Source organism: Eucalyptus grandis, chromosome 6 (assembly GCF_016545825.1).
Source record: "Eucalyptus grandis isolate ANBG69807.140 chromosome 6, ASM1654582v1, whole genome shotgun sequence".
NCBI lineage: Eukaryota > Viridiplantae > Streptophyta > Magnoliopsida > Myrtales > Myrtaceae > Eucalyptus > Eucalyptus grandis.
In genome coordinates, this window is record NC_052617.1 from 10,387,864 (window position 1) to 10,408,210 (window position 20,347).

The 20,347-nt window shown below is 37.8% G+C and overlaps 1 pseudogene; it reads left to right on the forward strand.

Annotated features, from left to right (window-relative positions):
* The first annotated feature begins 902 nt into the window (after nt 1-902).
* Nucleotides 903-2,170, forward strand: LOC120294971 (annotated as a pseudogene).
* The last annotated feature ends 18,177 nt before the right edge of the window (nt 2,171-20,347 follow it).

Genomic DNA, 20,347 nt, shown 5'->3' on the forward strand with positions numbered 1-20,347 from the left:
TTGCTGCTCACCTCCGCCCGACGCCGTCGTCACTCAGCAGCTCGCGACCCAGCACCTGAGGCCCTTACCGCTCGACTGCTGCTGTCCCGATCTCGCTGTTTGAGTGCCCCGACACCAGATCTGAGCTCGCCTCTGCCCGACGCCGTCGCCGCCTAGCAGCCCATGACCCAGCGCCTGACTCCACCGCGCCGGTCGCCTTCCACTCGTCGTTTGCGGGACCTCCGCCTCAGCAACTCGCCTCCGTCACGCCTATGCCCACCGCCCCTCCGCTCGGTCGCCGACCCCCACGCCCCGCTGTGATGCTGGTTTTCCCCCTTCGCCTGAGCCCGACGCCACCGCGCCTTGGCACCACCGCCCGCGAGCGGTCGCCGGCGAGGTCCTCCCGCGACCCCGATGCCCTGGATCTACGTCGCTGCGGGGTCGCCGGAGGTTGAGGCAGCGTCGCACGACCTCGCCGCCCTAGATCCGAGGTGGCCGGAGGTCGTGGCGGCGTTGTGTGACCTCGGGCAGCCTTTGCCGGTGGTCTTTGGGGTCGCTCGACCCTGGGTAGCCCTCCCGGTCGTCTCGGGGCTGCCTAAGTCAGATGTTGGCTGCCGCGACAAATTTCAATTACCGGTGTTCGCTTGCCCTTGCCGGTCAATTTTTTATTTATTTTTCTTTTGATTATTTTTTTTATCACAAAAGTTCTTTGTAAATGTAATTCCCCCAAACACCATTTTGCTCAAAAATACTTCATAAAAGGCTTTCAAATTATAATTTACCAAACACAATTTGCATTTTGGAAAACACCATTGCCTCAAAGGTCTTTGCATTTTTCTAAAGACTTTCCCAAAAAGCTTTCCCAAACGCACCCTTTATATTGCTTTTGCCTTATAAATAAGAGAGGCCGGCCCATCAGGCTCTGAAGGAGCAGCAGCTAGCTAAAAGATAAGCCTCAGCCTCCCCCTGTCTATGTTATCTCTTATTCTATTGGATCCTGCAAGCTGAGGCAGAGCAATGCTGCATTCAGTTCCGGCGCATAAATCTGTGATTTCAGGGTTCGGTCGGTCGAATGGGCAAATCTCCCTTCTTGAATCACGGTCGACTAAATTTCAGACCAGTTTCCCAATCAGGTGCTGCATTACTTCCTTCCGTTGGAGCGGGAGGGGTGGATTCAAGAGGCACGTGGTCGTCCAAGGAGCCCATCCAAATTCGGACCAGGAAGAGGAAGACCAAGAAGAGTTTCGAGTAATGACAGCAACGAGGAGCCAGTACAACGACATTGTCATAGTGGACACTGCAAGATCCCGGTTCCTGTTGTTGGACTCCACCCACAACGTTCACAGCATGGTGAACAAAGGAGAGGACAAATGGAGTGGTTCCTACTGGGACGAGTTTGCAAGCCTGCCAGCCATAGTCCCCGAAGGCCCCATCGCCATCTTTGGATTAGGGGGCGGGACTGCTGCTCATCTGATGCTGCAACTGTGGCCTTGGTTGCAGATTGAAGGGTTGGAGATTGACGAGGTTCTGATTGACAAAGCCAGAGAGTATATGGGGCTCTCTGATTTGGAAAGCCTAATCGAGCAGGTGGGATGCTCAGCGTTCACATTGGCGATGTCCTTTCTGCTGTGGTAAAGGATGATGGAGGATATTACTCAGGGATAGCAGTCGACTTGTTTGCGGGAGGCAGGGTGTTGCCGCAGTTGCAGGAGGTCGAGACTTGGGTGGAATTCAAGGAGAGGTTGATGCCCAGTGGTCGCATCATGGTGAACTGCGGGGAATTGATGACACCGATCCCACAGGAATCACTAGAAAGTGGGAGCTGAATTCCACAATCAAGGCAATGCTGAGTGCATTCCCAGGAGAGTTGAGCTGGAGAAGAACGGCACAGGCAGAAGGTGAAAACTATCTAGCCCTCACCGGACCTTCGCCTGATCTTGATTTGTGGTCTGCCAAAGTACCCGGTCGTTTGAGCAAGAATGTCAGAGAATGGAGGCCTTGTATTTGACTTATCTTGCCCGAACAAAATTGACATGTAAATAGCCCTCATTTCATGATATGTTTGAGACGTGCAGGAACCGTGTTCTATCCATATTACTAAAGAGATCATTTGCATCTGCATCTCCTCTCTTCATTCAACTTCATCTTTGTTCGGATGTACCATCCATCAGTCAGGTAATGGTACTGGATGCCTCCTCCACTACTCATGCTAGATTCTACAGTGGTATGATTAGACTTCACAACGGTCCACAGTAATGTTTCGTTCTGAATGGTCTTCCCGCAGCCAAGGATGCGAAGAGAGAGAGAGAGCGTGTGTTTTTTATGTGAGGGTAGGCTTTTTGACATAAAAGATAATTATAGTGTAAGCTAGAGATAGATTGACGCTGTTTTTGCTAGCCTTTTTCCTTAAACTGAGCACGAAGGAAAACTTATCCCCACTATATGCGGATGCGTATTCCAATTTTGACAGCAAATCATTTAGTTCTGCTATATAAGCAATGCTTATCAAACCTATACAAGTCAAGATTTTGTCCTTGCAATATCCAAAAAAGGAAATGAGGAAGGGCATTTTTCTGGTATAAAAGAACAAGAAAGGGGACCTTCTGGACGTGATTCCAAAAGGGAACCGACTTGATGACGAACGCCTTGAACGTGAGAATCCAATGGGTGAGTACGTGAAAGTTTTATAGAACCCATCACGCATTAATGAATGGAAACTCGGGATAATTTGAGGAATCATGTCTGAGACCTCCTATTTTAATACCCATTAGACTTCACTTTGTTCTCAACATGAGATTTTTTTGCACCATAGTTATGTCAGGGTTCGCACCTGCACTGTGTGCATAATCCACTTATTCGGATCTACAGGTGATTAGTTGGGGGTATGGAAGAACCCTCTGAAGTCCTTCGGATCTAACGCCACTACTCGCTAAGCATTAATTCAATGGAGATGTTGCCAAAAGTTCTTCAGAAAATCAAGCAATTATACGAAGAAAAGAGGAAGAGAATTTGGAAGCAACATGTATCCCAGTCAATCAAACAATCATCAAGAGCCTGCCTTTCACCTCAAGAACAATTTTAACCCACTTTTCAAAAGTCTAAAAAAAGCACAGCGTTCTACCCGCACGATAATTTTGGCATCTGTCAAACTCCGTTGAGAATCACCGTTTTTCAAATCTTAATGGCTTAAATCGTGGAAATTTGGTACTAGCATCAATTTCGCTTTGTTGCACGTTCGATAAGAAAAAACTTTAGATGAATAATTAAACGTTGTTGGATTTTGGATTTTATTTCCAGTTAAAAACAAGCTCTATCTCCTCCCTCCCCACCTCAATTTCAGCTGAACCATCATCGCCATGACACTGACCATCATCGCTTCCGGACACGTTCACTTGCCATCGTCGCTAGCTGACACAACATTCGCCATGCCCCAGTCGCATCCATAAGGCCGCTGATTGAGCCACCAACGATCGCTGTCATGGCCATATCACCATAACCACTCACATCTTTCTCCCGCATATCTCTCTATAGAAGAAATTTTGTGCCTTACTTCAAGTTCTATGAGAAAATTGTCCGAAATATCAAATGTTTATTGGACTTTAACCAATTTAGTTTAAATATTTTTAAATTTTCTATTGAGTCGTAAATACTTTCACATTTTGTTAATTAAGTTCATTCAGACAATTTTAGACGGAAATTGCTAATGTAGATGCCGATCATTCTATGTGGCACGACCTATCGAGGTCAAAAATATATAATGACTCCTATTATACTTTCTTGTGATAGTTGCTCAGTCTTAGGTTGTGGTGTTTCCTAACCACTTATTGATTTAAGGTTTTGTTCATCCTACCGACATTTCGTGTGATGGACGTTGAGAAACAAGGTGCAATTTGCACCAATACTGAACTTTGACATAACGAACATGCTCCCCTCCTATGGTTAAGGATGATCACACTAAATGAAATACATCATACGAAACAATGGTACCAATTAAGAAGAATTTTACTTTTCAACAAGAATGTAAGATATGGGTCCAACCCAACAGGCCTTATCCAATTGTATTCCCCATGAATTTTAATTCACCAAGGTCACTATGAGAAGATTTTTTAATTATAAGATAAAAAAATGTGAGGGATTTGTAATAGATAATTTGTTGTATGGGCAATGTTAAGGAAGACAATGCTTTTTTATTTTGGATGGAACTTCTCAATTATTACAAATGTGATATTCTTGACCACCCTAGGAAAGCCGACAAGGTGGTTGATGCTCTTAGTCAGAAATCAACTATCGCACAAGTGATGGTTTGAGAATGGAGTCTTCTTGAAGGAATTTGAGATTTGGAATACAAATGTGAGGTAAATCAACTTTCTAATCTTTTGGCTACTCTTAGAATTGAATTGGAAGTGTAGTCGAAGATTAAAGCATTACAACAAGACGACCTCGAACTTCAGAAAATTTGGAGAGTTTCAAAAGGGATAAGTGCTACGGAAGTCTTAAAACTTATCACGAAAATGCAATTGAGTCTTAAAACTTGCAAATAAGTCCAAAAACTTATCAAAATGTTTCATTTGATTCATAAAATCGCCATTCGTTAGCCTTTTCCGTTAAAAATACTGACGTGGCATTTAAAATTAATTTATATTTTCCACGTGGCTTTTTTTAATGATTTTTATTCAATTTTTAAAATAGATTTAAAAACTAAAAAATTAGATTTATTCATTTTATCTTATTTTCAACCAAAAAAAGAAAAGTGAAAATTTATTTAAAAAAAAACAGTTCAAAAAAGGCAGCCTCACCGGGAGGGGCCGACGACGGATTGCCGGTCCTCACCTCAGGTGGCCGGCCCTCCTTGGCCAAGGCGGGCCGGCAACCCTCGCCAAGCTCAGCGAGGGAGCCTAGATCTAGACACGCCGACCCTCGCGAGGCCGGCGACCGTCACCCGCCTTGGGTGACGCCTTGTCGGCCCTTGCTCGAGGCCGGCGAGGCTTGCCGGATCTCGGCAAGGCTCACCCTGATCCGGCAAGCCTCATTGACCCCCACGATGGCTAGCGTGCCCAAATTTGGGCACCTCGCCCAAGCTTGGCGAGGTCGCCAACCCTCGCTTGGGGCTAGCGAGGGCCGACGACCGTGCCAACCCCTCCGATGAGGCTTTTTTTTTTTTTTTTTTTTTGAACTGTTTTCTTTTTAAATAAATTTTCACTTTCTTTTTTTAAATAAGATAAAATGAATAAATCTAATTTTTTATTTTTTAAATCTATTTTTAAATGAATAAAAATCATTAAAAAAGCCATGTGGAAAATAAAAATTAATTTTAAATGCCACATCAATTTTAACAACGGAAAAAGCTAATGGCGTTGATTTTAGGACTCAAATGAAACATTTTGATAAGTTTTAGGATTTATTTGCACTTTTGCAAGTTTTAAGACTCAAATGCATCTTTATAACAAGTTTTAGGACTTCCGCAGCACTTATCCCTTTCAAAAAGAAAAGTTTGATTTTTAAGTGACTAAAGATGGAGTATTGAAATTCCATAAACAATTGTGCATACTCAACAATGCAAAACTAAAGGAAGAAATCTATCAAATGCTCATCAAAGTAACTACAACATACATCTAGGTAGCATAGAGATGTGCTGGAATCTCAAACAATATTATTGGTGGAATGGCATGAATGTTGATAGCGCCAAATATATCGCCAAACGTTTAATGTGTCAACAAGTAAAGGCACAGCATTTCAAGCCTAGTGGATTATTTCAACCACTAGAAATCCCAAAATGGAAATGGGAACATATCACAATGGGCTTCGTCATGGGACTTTCAAGGTGCCAAAGAGGCCATGATTCTATCTAGGTAATAGTTGACAAGCTAACCAAAGTCAGCTCATTTCTTGGCAGTACGATTTAAAGGATTTCTTATTGGAAGAATACACAAGGCTTTATGTCCAATAGATAATTCGATTTCACGGAGTGCTAGTGACAATTATTTTGGATAGAGACCCCAAGTTTAGTGTCACGTTTTGGAAAAGTCTTCGAGACAGCTATGGGAGTGAAACTTTAGTATAACATAGCTTATTGTCCCAGACGGATGGCTAATCTGAAAGGATGATCCAAATGCTCGAAGATATGCTACGAGTGTGTGTGCTTGATTTTAAAGGAGGTTGGGAAGAATAGCTACATCTCATCGAATTAGCCTACAACAATTTCTACTAGTAGAGCAATGGGATGGCACCACTCGAAGAGTTATACGGATGAGCTTGCTTTGTGGCATCCTGGAATTTCAAAAAAAAAAAAAGTAATCCCTAAATATGTCATGAGCTATGGATAGGCGATAGAAGTACCGCTATTGTATTTTGTAGCCTCCAAGTCCATGAGTTGCAATGAGATGTATGGCCAAGTCTTTAATGGATGAATTTTGGGAAAGGAAGTTTTATCTTTGGCCATGTGTGTGTGATAAATTGGAACTTATGGAAATTATAATTTCAAGTGTATAGTTATCTTAATTTGTAATTTAGTACTTCAAGTTAATAGGAATTTAAGTAGTTTTAAAAGGGTTGATCTTAGGCTAATTAGCTTGGGTCTTAGGCCCAAGAGGGATGGGCCTAAGATGGGCCAAGCTGGCCGGCCCAATAGAAGCCCACAAAGGCTGTCGCCGGCCCAAGTGCTAGCTCGGTTTAGAGGCAAGTTAGGATCCTTCCTACTCTTGCATGTGTGTCTTGCATGTGTGTCTTGCATGTATGTTTGGAGTGGTGTTGAATTTTGGGTGGTTAGGAGGGAGAAACCGAAGCTAGAATGACTTGTTCTTGAGTGATGTTGCTGTTTTCGCATGAACTGCCTGAGCCAGAATCTTGTGAGAGACTGCATGCATGTTTCGAGTTCGATTTTGACTTTAATTCCTTGATGAAAGTTGTATCCAACATATTAAACTACAACATAATAAAATTTGGTGCAAAATGGTGGAGATTTAAGGGGTCAAACCCTCATCCTACGGAGACACTAGATCTGGAACTGTTTTGCTGACCTTTTGGTAGATTTGTGGTTGCATGTTGATTTTTATCAAGAATATCTCTTCGACTTCTTCATGAAACTTGTAGAGAACATCTTAAATACTAACATACTCAAATTTTAAGTAAAATTAACAAGTGTAGCCTAGTGAATCGACTTACCCTTGAAGACGGTAAATCTGGAGACGTGGTACTGGACACCCGAGACTTCATGGACCTATATGGTGACTGTTCTTTAAACATTTGACTTAGATCCCTTAATGAAAGTTGTAAGGGACCTCTTGAAGTAAAACATATCCAAATTTCAGACGAAACGAAGAAGAATAAGTGGGTAAAAACTCGGTATTTTGGAGATGACTACACTGGACGTTTCGGTGCTAGAACCAGAAGCTTCGGATGACTATAGGAAATTATCTAAAACGAATCTGGCCTAGAAGTATTCATGAAAAATATAATTTAGTGTCTTAACTATAACCTGGTAAAATTTCATAATTTTCGGAGGTCATTCAGGTATTTTAATCGAATTATTTCAAAAACTGCACATTCTGTTTTTATCCGAAATTGCCTGCTGTATTTGTGTGAATTATAATTTTGTGTGGAACTCTATTGGCCATGTGTTTTTCATGAAATCATTATCTTATTGTCTTTTCTATCACATGCCTTAATTTCATGATTTTTAAGAATCATATGGATTTTTAATTTAAATATTTTCAAAAATGGTACAAGCTGGAATTTAAATAAATTTCAAAAAGGCATGATAAATGGACTATTCTAAATTGTACGAATTCCATAAATTTTATTGTTATGAATGATTGCATCTTGCTGCACGTATGATGATGACTGATGATGCATGTATAAATCAAAGGATGAAAGTGATTTTGTTTGCCATTACATCATGTGACATGCTGAGTTGAGACCTAAATTAGTAAACATGAACAATGATAAATGAGGAAACTGTTTGTGGCGGATGATAATGCCCTGGGAGTATTAGGATGCCCGGGATGGGAGGTGCCGGATGCCCAGAATGTATAGAGATACATGGCCGGATGGCCTCGGGAGTTTCGAGATGCCCGGAATGGTTGGGTGCCGGAAGCCTCGGAGGTCTTTGCCCGAGGGGATGCCTCGTGATGCCAGTTGGGATGCGAGATGCCCGGAATGTGGGAGTGCCGGATGCCCGGTGGCCTTAAATGGCTAAATGCCGGAGGTTTTTCTCACGATGCCGGGATGGGGTGCGAGTGTAAAGTATGAGATGAAATTGATGGTCCCAGAAAGAGTGATGTGGTGATCGAATTGAAAGTTAAAAGTGGAAATTGAATCATGCATATATGATATGATATGATGATGATCACCTATGGCATGATGACTTGCATATATGATATGATATGATGATGATCACCTATGGCATGATGACTTGCATATATGATATGATGATAATGATCACCTATGGCATGATGATATGCATATATGATATGATGATGATCACCTATGGCATGATGACATGTATGTGATATGATTGTGATGAAGATGTATGATGGTATATGCATGGCTTCAAGGTAAGTATGCTTGGATGCATGAATGGCATGTATGATGTTGTGATTGTATTGTATGATGCATTGAGTGGTTATTGGATCATTTACCTACTGAGTGGTTGTACTCACCCCTTCGAGGACCAACATTTCAGATTAGAAATATGCCGCTTCCTACCGTCACGCGAGGTACCTTCTATGGCCTCCCATCGGATGTAGAAGTAGAATGTACGAAGATCGACTGCGTCACCGTCCCTGGATTGACTTTTGTGCAAGTGCGAGTGCTGGTTATGTACGATGTGGGCCTGGCCGGGGGCCCAATCATCCAGGAATTCCTGTCAGTTCATGTTCGCCGAGACGGAGTGTTTAGGAGGATGTTGCCGCCACCACCACCCGACGCGCCAGGATGGGTGTGATGGTTGCATGAGAGGTAGAGAGCTGGAGTTTCTTTTTGGGAGTAGCCGCCACTGTTAGATGGAGGACGTCATGTGATTTCTTTAGGGGTCGTAGTATCTTTTTGGGATGTGGCCAAGTGTAGCTGGAAATCTTGGCTTTCTTTTGTTGTATCAACCCGCGAAAGATCCATCATGAAAAATGTAAATAAAAGTGGCATGGCTCTATCTTTTCCTATGGTATTTAGTGGTGTGCAATTGTATCATGGTTGTTAGGAGGGAAAGATGGCGATATTATATTTTGCTTCCGCTAATGAGTCGCGCTCGGACCGTTTTCAAAAAAAAAAAGTCTATGGACTTCGACGCTTCTTCTAAGAGATGTAATTAGGTGTATCATTAGGTGCCTGTGGCTCCCTAAGGAAGTTCGAGGTGTCACACTTGCAGAACTCCAGTTTGTTGGGATGAGGTCGAGGAAAGAAGGATCCTAGCTTAGACTTAGTCTAGATGTCAACAGATGCAGTGAAAGTGATTAGAAAAATACTTAGAACTACCCAAAGCTACTAGAAAAGCAATGCGGATAGACGACGCGGTCCTTTAGAATTTCAAGTAGGTGATCATTTCTTTCTTAAAGTGTCACCTATGAGATGTATGTTGCATTTCGACAAGAAAGGAAAGCTAAGTTCGAAGTACTTAAAACCTTTTGAGATCCTAGAAGAATAGGAATTTAGCTTATAGGTTAGCACTTCCGCCCAAACTTGCTTAGGTGCATGACATGTTCTATGTATCTATGTTAAAAAGTATGAGCTAGATCCGGTACAAGTGCTAAACTCTGAATAGATCGAAATGGACGACATAGTGTCGTATGTTGAAAAGCTTATGCGGATTGTGGATAGAAAGAACAAGAGCCATAGAATAAAACCATTCCCTTAGTTAAGGTCATTAGGAACAACATGGGAAAGTTAGGAATCGATGAGGCTTCGATATCGGCGTCTATTTAAGGAATTAGGTATGTCTTTGAATTTCAAGGACGAAATTTCTTTTAGAAGGAAAGAGTTGTGACATCATCAACTCGAACCCCTATCTAGACCACAAGGAATGGACTAAGGATCAGTACATCAGTAACGAGGATAAGTTGTGACTTAATGCTAGTAATTGTTCACAAGTCGACTAACTAATTAAGGGCAAGGCAACTCAAGATCAGGGTTGCGATAGAGCGAAGTGATTGATTGTGAAAGGACCATTCGACCATAAGGATTGTTATGGGCAATCACGTGCCATCATGAATTAGTTATTGGATGGGTATAGATCGATTCGACTCAAGTATATACCGATCGCGGATGACGCTACACAATCAATGTACTATTTGTAAATGACCCTAATCTAATCTCAAACGACCATGAGTCGGGGCAAGTTGATCGATCCTACTTGATTATATGACAACCAAAGATTATTCATTGATCAACCAAGCTCAAAAGAAAGTCATATGTAAAACCTAGAACAGGCATCGAACTTAGTTCAAGTTTGATCGCGCAAATTCTGCCAATGCCGCCCATATTCACATAGGTCACATTAAAGCTGTTCTTGATTGAAACTTAGCCATGAACCTCAGTTCAATTACAAGTGTCGATTGTAGATGCTATCAAAACATTCCTATTCAATTGAAATAATTTTAGTGAACCAGAGAGTACATTGATCGAAGAAATGCACTAATTTGAAGACATAGACTTTAGTGGACCTAGAGGTCAAACCAATTTAGCCTATTAAGATTTAAATTGAGATGAGACAAATTTTGGGAGACCATTCAAAGGGTGTAGGTGCCACTTCGGTGTAAACAAGGGGAATGGACCATTTAGCCTTCTTAAACCTAGCCAATAATTGAGAAGTCAAGAAGAAATCTTGGCCCTTGAACTTGGATGACGATCTTGGCAAAGATGGAGGATTACATCTTGTCCTCCAAGTTTGAAGCCATCATAAAGAGAGAGCAATATTGTGATATCCGGACTTCGCCAACCCCCGAATACTTAACAGTCCATGCCGCGTCGACAAGCTTGTCATCAGACTATGATGTTGGCACCACTCACGGCCACCGTTTCGCCACCACCATCACTGTACCGAACCACCATGTCTCATCACGTCCCCACGGCACCACCTCATCATCACGTCTCCGCCGTACTATGACAGCTTGACCATCACCTAGTCCATTATCCCATTAAAATTTCTTCTTCATGGAATGCCATAAGTGAGACCAATGTTTGCTTCCTTCGGTTCCTCATGCAATTCTCCTTTATCCCCATGCATATGTTCAATTGGTCAAAGAAAGGAGCAAAGAACTCCCACCGTTTCCCCATGTCAACCCCATCCGCTTCTCCTCAGAATAAAGACTTTGACTGCAATATGCAGCCACGTTTTTCCTCCTCAACCTGCCAGCGAATAAGAACCTTGACATAAGACCTCAGCCACGTTTCAGCAAATTCCTCAAAGTGGCAAGGGAATTTCAGCCAAGGGACACGTCCACTCCACGCGTCTCCCCTTGGACTGCCACATAATCAAAGATTGTTGACCAATAAGCCGACGCATAGAAGGAGACCGTCTCTCCTTCTTCCCGTACCTCCCAGCTTCATTCGTGCATCAACGTTCTCAATGAATCTTCAGCAAAAACTTTCACAACCTCATTCTTCTTTGCTACTCAACAAAAGCTTGATAATATGAGTGTTTCAACCATGAAAATTCAGAATTTGACATGTGATTTTTGTGATGGAGGATATGTTAGCACAGAATATCAAGTAAGTAATACTTTTAAATAATCTAGTGAAAATTCTAACTTTGTTGGGAATTTTAACAGGTCACAAAATAATCCCTACTCCAACACGTACAATCCGGGATGACGCAATCATCCAAATTTTGCATGGAATAATCAGAATGTGACAAGACCACCGAGATTCAAACAATCATAAGAGGCAAAATCAAATTTGGAAGATAGTCACCAAACTTGCTAATACGACTAATGACTTCATCAAAAGCACGGATGTGAAATTTCAAAACCAAGAGGCTTTAATCAGAAATCTGGAGATGCAAGTGGGTCAGTTAGCAAGCATGATGTCAGGGAAACAACATGGTTCTTTGCCAAGCAACACAGAGAAAAATTCAATTGAAAACATAAAGGTTATTACCTTGAAAAGTCGTAAACAAGTGGGAGAAGAAGAGATTTTCAAAGACAAGAAAGAGGTGATCAATAAACAATCAAATGAGACAAGCAAGAGTAAACTTTTTCCAAATAATCCCAAGCCATATGTGCTGCCAATTCCATTCCCTCAGCGACTCCAGCAACACAAAATAAATAAGCAATTTTCTAAATTTCTTGATGTATTTAAAAAATTGCACATTAATATTCCTTTTGCAGATACCTTAGCATAAATGGCTAGTTATGCAAAAAAATTTAAGGAAATTTTGGCAAACAAAAAGGAAACTGGAGGATTATGAAAATGTGAAGTTAAATGAGGAGTATTCAGCCATCTTACAAAACAAATTGCCTCCGAAATTAAAAAAATCCAGGGAGTTTTACTATTCCTTGCACTATTGGGGATTCTTACTTTGAAAAAACATTATGTGATTTAGGTGCAAGTATTAACGATGCCTTATTCGGTTTTCAAGAAATTATGATTGAGTAAGGTAAAAGCAACTACGGTGTCACTTCAAGCGGCTAATTAATCAATTAAATATCCGAGAGGTATTGTGAAAGATGTTTTGGTAAAAGTTGACAAATTTATTTTCCTGCAAATTTCATAGTTCTGGACATGGGGGAAAATTTTGAGGTACCACTTATCTTAAGTCGACCTTTTCTAGCAACGGGAATAGCTCTTATTGATGTACAACAAGGAAATTGATCCTTAGAGTTCAAGATGATCTTGTTTCATTTAATGTTTTTAAAGCAATGAAATATCCATCTCGATAATAATTCTTGTTTTAGAGTTGAGACAGTTGACAAGTTGGTGAATAAGATTTTTCAGGAAAATATTTTTAAAAATCCACTTAAAGCATGTCTAATTCGACTAAGGAAAACTATTTTAAAATGAGGAGATAAAGGAGTATGCAAATTTCATGGAGGCAATTCGACCATATTCAAGGCAAAAGGCAACTAAATTTGAGGAGTTGGGACAACACATTACAAAGCCTAAACCATCAATTGAAACGTCTCCAATTCTTGAACTCAAACCCTTACCTTCTCATTTGAAATATGCTTATTTAGATGGAGTTTCTTCTTTACCGGTAATTATATCATCTTCTTTGACAGATTTGATGGAGGAGAAATTGTTGAGTATTAAGAGAGCATAAAGGTGCAATTGGATGAAAAATAGCTGATATTGAGGGAATTAGTCATTCAATTTGCATGCATAAAATTTTGATGGAGAAACAATATAAACCAACTATCCAACCTCAGGGACATTTGAACCTGAAGATGCAAGAAGTAGTGAAAGTTGAGGAAGGAATAGTGCTCGGGCATAAAATTTCTCGAAACGGAATAGAAGTCGATCGAGCCAAAGTGGAGGTCATTGCAAAATTACCTCCACCAACATCTGTGAAACTTGTTAGAGGATTTTTGGGACATGCAGGATTTTACGGGCGATTTATAAAAGATTTTCAAAATTGCTAAACCTCTTTCTAATCTTTTGGAAAAATATGCTCCTTTTAATTTTTTTATTGAATGCATGTAGGCTTTTAACACTTTAAAGGAGAAGTTAATGTCAGCACCAATTATGGTAGCACCAAATTGGGATTTACCTTTTGAACTGATGTGTGATGTTAGCAATTCTGCAGTAGGAGTTATTTTGGGATAAATGAAGAATAAAGTTTTTCGAAGCATATACTATGCTAGTCAAACCTTGTCAGGTGCACAATTGAATTATTCAACAACATAAAAGGAACTTTGGTGATAGTATTTTCTTTTGATAAATTTCGTTCTTATTTAATTGGCTCAAAAGTTATAGTTTATTCTGACCACTCTGCTCTTAAGTATCTGCTTGAAAAGAAAGAATCAAAACCCCGGTTGATCAGGTGGATTCTATTGCTACAAGAATTTGATTTGGAAATCAAAGATAAGAAGGGGACTGAAAATCTAATTACAAACCACTTTTCAAGAATTCCAAATTCAAAGGAAGAGGTAAGACCAATTTTAGAAGAATTCCCGATGAAAAAAAAATTTCCATCAAGTTTACAAAATTCCTTGGTATGCTGACTTTGTAAATTATTTAGTAAGTAATGTTCTTCCTCCTGAATTATCATATCAACAGAAGAAAAAATTATTTTCTGATGTTAAAAATTATTTTTGGGAATAACATTTCTTGTTTAAAGTATGTGCAAACCAGGTCATAAGGAGATGCGTTCCAGATGAAGAGAAGACAAACATTCTACATCATTGTCATGATGAAGAGACAAGTGGCCATTTTGGTACAACCAAAACTGCAGCTAAAATTTTACAATCTTGATTTTATTGGCCTACACTTTTAAAAGATGTATACTCCTATGTAGCTTCATGTGATAGGTGTCAAAAAACTAGAAATATTTCAAGAAAAAAATGAGATGCCCTTAAACAACATTATTGTGTGTCAATTATTTAATGTTTGGGGTATTAATTTTCATGGGACCCTTTACACCTTCTTATGGAAATTTATACATTTTAGTGGATGTGGAGTATGTGTCTAAGTGGGTAGAAGCTGTAGCATTGCCAACTAATAATGCTAAGGTTGTGGTCAAATTTTTGAAGAAAGATATTTTTACCCGATTCGGCATTCCTAAGGCAATCATAAGTGATAGGGGACACATTTTTACAACAAACAATTTAAAGCACTTTTGATTAAGTATGGAGTCATGCCTAAAGTTGCAACCCCTTATCATCCTCAGACTAGTGGTCAAGTAGAGGTTTCATATAGGGAAATCAAAAGAATTTTAGAAAAAAACGGTAAATGCCTATAAAAGAGATTGGTTAATAAAACTTGATGATGCACTTTGGGCCTATAGGACAGCGTTCAAAAATTCAATTGAAATGTCTCCTTTTAGGCTAGTGTTTGGAAAAGCTTGTCACTTACTAGTGAAATTAGAACATAAAGCATATTGGGTATTGAAATTTTTGAATTTTGATACGCAGTCTATAGGTGAAGAAAGATTATTACAATTGAATGAATTGGAGGAATTTCGCAATGAGGCCTATGAAAATTCTAAGTTGTACAAGGAGCGTACAAAAAGATGGCATGACAATCACATATTTATAAGAGAGTTTAAAATTGGTCAAAAGTTTTACTTTATAACTCTCATCTTAAACTTTTCTAGGAAAGTTGCGATCTAGATAGTCTGGTCCTTTTACAGATTACATAGGTATTCCCATATAAAACAATTGAAGTTGTGCATGATATTGAGGGTACATTCAAAGTGAACAGTCAACGTTTGAAGCCATACTTTGAAGGTGGTTACAACAAGCAGAAGACCACCATTGAACTTCATCCTCCAGAATAGCGATATCTGAGATAGTTTGGCTGAAAACTATAAAGCAAGCGCTTCTTGGGAGGCATCCCAAGCACTTTAATTATATTTTTTTTTTTTTTTATTGTTAAGTTTATGTTTTGCAAAAAAAAAAGGAGATTAACTTTTATCTGTTTTATCCAGGTTAATTTTTTAGGAATCATCTTGCAAGAGTTTAATCATCAAGGTCATCTATGGACATATCCTACAATCATGGGAGTTTTCTTCTTCCTCTTTCCATTTTTGCATTGAGGACACTGCTTCATTCAAGTTTGGGGGGAGACAAATTTTTGGATAATTTTTTTATCATGATTGCTTTCTTAGTTGTGAATTTTTACAATTCTTAGGAAAATTTAAATTTTATTTAAACTTGCAATTGATGTGTGAGTTAATTTTAATTCTAATTATGTTGATCCACTTACGAGCACTAAAAGTCCTTAATTTTTGAATTATGTGTAAATCTAAATAACATTCATGTGAAGTATCTGAGAAAATGATTTAAGCAATTTTTGGATCAATTGAGCCTTTCAAGCTAACCATGTTTATTTATCCCTTGTCACCCCGTTGAGCCTTAATTATTACCCAATTTTTCATTGGCACCCATATATGTTTAGCCTAGCCATTATCAAATTATATCATTGTCCCATGCCCTATGAACACGTTGATTTTCTTTTAGGATAAAAAATTATCTAAGCATGATAGAAATTTAGGAAGAATGATAGAGTAAAAAAAAAAAAAAAGTGATTGCAATGGTTGTTTGGGGTGTATTAAGAAAAATTGTTTTTATGGTTCCTTATCCAACTTTCAATTGAATGAGCATTTTGGATACTCAATAGGTTGGAAACTTTCACGTTATATTAGGAGGGACTTTAGGAGAAACTCCACCATAAAGTAATTCAAAAAAAAAGGAGAAAGAAAAAAAATGAATGATGATATATGGTGGTAGAAAATTATCTTGAATGAGTGAAATTGGATAGTGACATTGGCTCTAATTAGATCCTAAAATCATCTGATTTACTCCTTGATTTTATGCGCAATTGCTTGGAGCTTGGATATATCCTCTAAATGGGAGAACATTGAGAGCCAAAGAGAGAGAAGCTAAGTTTTTGTTAAATCATTTTTCATTCTTCTAAGAGTTTTTCGAGTATTTTGAAGAGAATACCAAAGTGATGACAAAATTCTTGTTCTTTGATTCAAGATGCCGGGTTTGATTTATATTTTTATTTATTCTTCTACTATGCTCTAATTTTATTTTGTTAGGGCTACGATATAGCATAACCATGATGATGTGAATTTTATGATTTTTATATTTTACAATTGATTTCATTCATGTGAGTTATATATTATTGAGCTTAATACTTTTGAGTGACTAGCCACCACTTGAATGATCTGATGTGCATGTTTGAAACTGAAAAGTAATAATATGCAGTTGCTCATTATAATATATAACCATGAATTAAACATGGATAGAGATATACCGCGTTATTTATGTAGCTTTTGGTGATAAGGTGATCCAAAACTCATTGTAAGCCGGGAATATTCATAGTTTTTAATGCACTTATGTTTATTTTAATTCACATAAAGATATAGTGGATTAAAAACTGAGTAGGCTTACTATACCTAGAGATAGGATAGTAAATAGGTTAGGAAAATCCGCTATCACATGTTTGATATCGTTCTTGTACCCAAAATAATCTGAAATTCATATCTAGTGATTATGGTGAAATCGGATACTCTAACATATTTATCTGATCGATTTACTGCATTTAGTCTACAAATTTCGTTTTTAATTTATTCTTAATTATATTTTGATCTGTTAGATAAATTTTAGAATTAGTCTATTTTAGTATTTAATTGGTTTATTAATCATCGATCTTCGTGGGATGATACTTTTTCTCATAATTATATTACTTGTTCGACACGTGCATTTGCGTTTAGAATTTTACGAACAACGACGCCAAACATTGCTCTCTTAGAGTGATGCCACCGAAGGGACTCAGTTTAGGTGGGAGGTGTTGATGGATGATGGTATCACACCTCCAGCGAAGATGATTGAGTGTTAATTAGATTTTCTTTAAAATTGCCCACATCTTTAGCCCACATCTGATGAATTTATACATCATTAATGACTAATCTAAAATTTACATGCCATATACTGTTATATAGATGAACTCGCCATCTGTCTAATATTGCCCTCACATTTTCAATATATTAAGGGAAATCTGGTTTTGCCTTCCTTTCACTAAACTTTCAGAATTACACTCGAATAAAATTAAGATTTTAAGCAAAAGAAAATGACGTTTCGATACGCTCACTTTCATCTACTATTTCTTCCGTGTGGATCTTCACCGCACACAATTCATGAAAAGCATGACAAACTTGACAGTAAAATGACACGGATGGTACGATAAATTTCACAGAGTGCTCATTTTGGGAGGGTAAGAATCTCTCACAACAACCTTGTTGACTTCATATTTATTTGCTTTTTTTATTATTTTTTCCCCACTTTTTAAATTATTTTCTTTTTAATTTTTTTTTTGCCTTCCATCATTCTCTAATAAAATTTATTATATAGTAAATTATACTAATAATCCTAAAATATGTAATAAATATAAAATCTAAATATATATCTATATAATGAATTTATATTAGAAGATAGAAAGAAATTTGAATATTTATAAAATATATGAATACATAAAAATGGACTTGGTTTTTTTTTTTAATCTTATATATTAGAATTCGAATATTATTTTAAATTTTAATTTAAGAAGTTTTTTATTTATGAAAGATAACATATGTTAAATATATATTAGAAATCATATCTACTTTTATCCCACTTCTCCTATAAAACAATTTTATCCAGGTCATATCCTTCTTATAGCCAACTTTATCTTATCTTGAATAGACACCAAATATAGGATATGATATATTTTATTCTATCATGAATTTTTATCATAATTGTCAAACATAGCCTAAGGTTTTTGGAGTGCGTTATGTTGGGAGCACGCAGCAAGCTTAAACTAATGAGTTGTGGGCTAACTTGAATATGTAATATCAACTTGTAATTATGTAATATTCAAAAATTCTCGTAAGTGATAATAATACTTAGGATTTAAGCTAAGTATTATTTGTCTCAATATTTGACGAGTACATGAAAATTTTAGTCAAATCATTAATTTCAAAAGGCGCAACGGGTAATTCTCATAAACATACGTCGTCCCAAGTCTAGCGTTCGAATTGAATTATGTGTGTGTTAATAGTATAACAGTATTAATTAGACTATTGTTGTCTTGATAGTTTATGGGTGTTATAAATTGTGTAAAATTTAGTTAATTATCAATAATAGTAGATAACCTATGCTAGTAAATGTGTAAGAAGTGGACTACGTTTCTCTTGCTACATTTCCCTTACAAAATTTACTAATTAGAATTTTAAAGTGCCACTTATCTTTATATTATGCATTGCATGTCCATATGTCTCTAGCAAACAATATTTTCATTACAAATTTGGACACCAAGGATTAAATCATAATTTCTCCCCCAAATGACTCATCCTCTTCTAGCATTTTCTTTGGCCACATGCGAGGGCCTTGCCTTGCATTATTACCACATCAAAATGAAGATTAGCATGCAAATTTACACCTAACATTGCAAGAAATTAAATTATGTTAGTTAATTTAAACAAAACTCCTTCTATCTTGCCAAAGAACCCATTTCGCTCCTGAAAACTCATACAGAAGCTACGTGTGTTAATTTCACTTTTCAATCCAAGAATTTGGATAGCAAACTTCATATTCAAGAGCAACTAAGGTGGGGAAAGCAATCGGTAGTTTGTGATTTACGATTGTGTCGAGGTAAGTGAAATTTCTAGTGTTAAGTTAACTTAAATCTACTTAGTTACTTCAATCTTGATTGGTTGGGTAAGAAGTAAAGTCTTGATGTGGATAGGATGATTATTAAGTGGATTGATAATTTATTATAAGTCCGTTTTGCTTCACTCGGGTTCATTCTGGTTCATTTTGTGTAATTCTGATAGTCAGAACGTGTTCATTTTGCTATAATTGTCTTGTTGACCCATTACATATTCAGTCTGTTTTTTTCTGCCTCATTCTGAGTAGTTAGAATCTGGTTATTCAACCAACTTTATCTTGGTGACCCATTGCATGTTCGTTCTGCTTCTTTTTGCCTCATTTTTGGGTAGTTAAAATCTAGTTATTCTCACATCTTTATTTGGATAACCTATTGTGCGTTTGCTCTACTTCTTTCTACCTCATTCTAGATAGTTAAAATTTAGTCATTCTACCATCCTTGTCTTTGTGACTCATTACATATTCATTATGCTTCTTTCTGCCTCATTCTAAGTAGTTGAAATCTACTTATTCTCACATATTTCTCTTGGTGACTCATTGCATTTTCATTCTGCTTCTTTCTACCTCATTCTAGGTAGTTAGAATCTGGCCATTCTGTTATATTTGTCTTGCTAATCCATTGCATGTTTGTTCTACTTTATTTTGGGTAATTAGAATCTAGTCATTTTACCAACTTTGTATTGGTGACCTATTGCATGTTTGTTTTATTTCTTTATGCCTCATTCTAGATAGTTAGAATCTGGTTATTCTCACATCTTTATCTTGGTGACCTATTGCATGTTTGTACTGCATCTTTCTATATCATTCTAGATAGTTAGAATCTAATTATTCTACCAACTTTGTCTTAGTGACCCATTGCATGTTCATTCTAGTTCTTTCTACCTCATTTTGGGTAGTTAAAATATGGTCATTCTACTATCTTTGTCTTGATAATTCATTGCAGGTTCATTCTACTTCTTTCTACCTTATTTTAGGTAGTTAGATTCCGGCTATTCTACCATATTTATTTTGATGATCCATTACGTGTTTATTCTGCTTCTTTACGTCTCACTTTGGGTAGTTAGAATCTA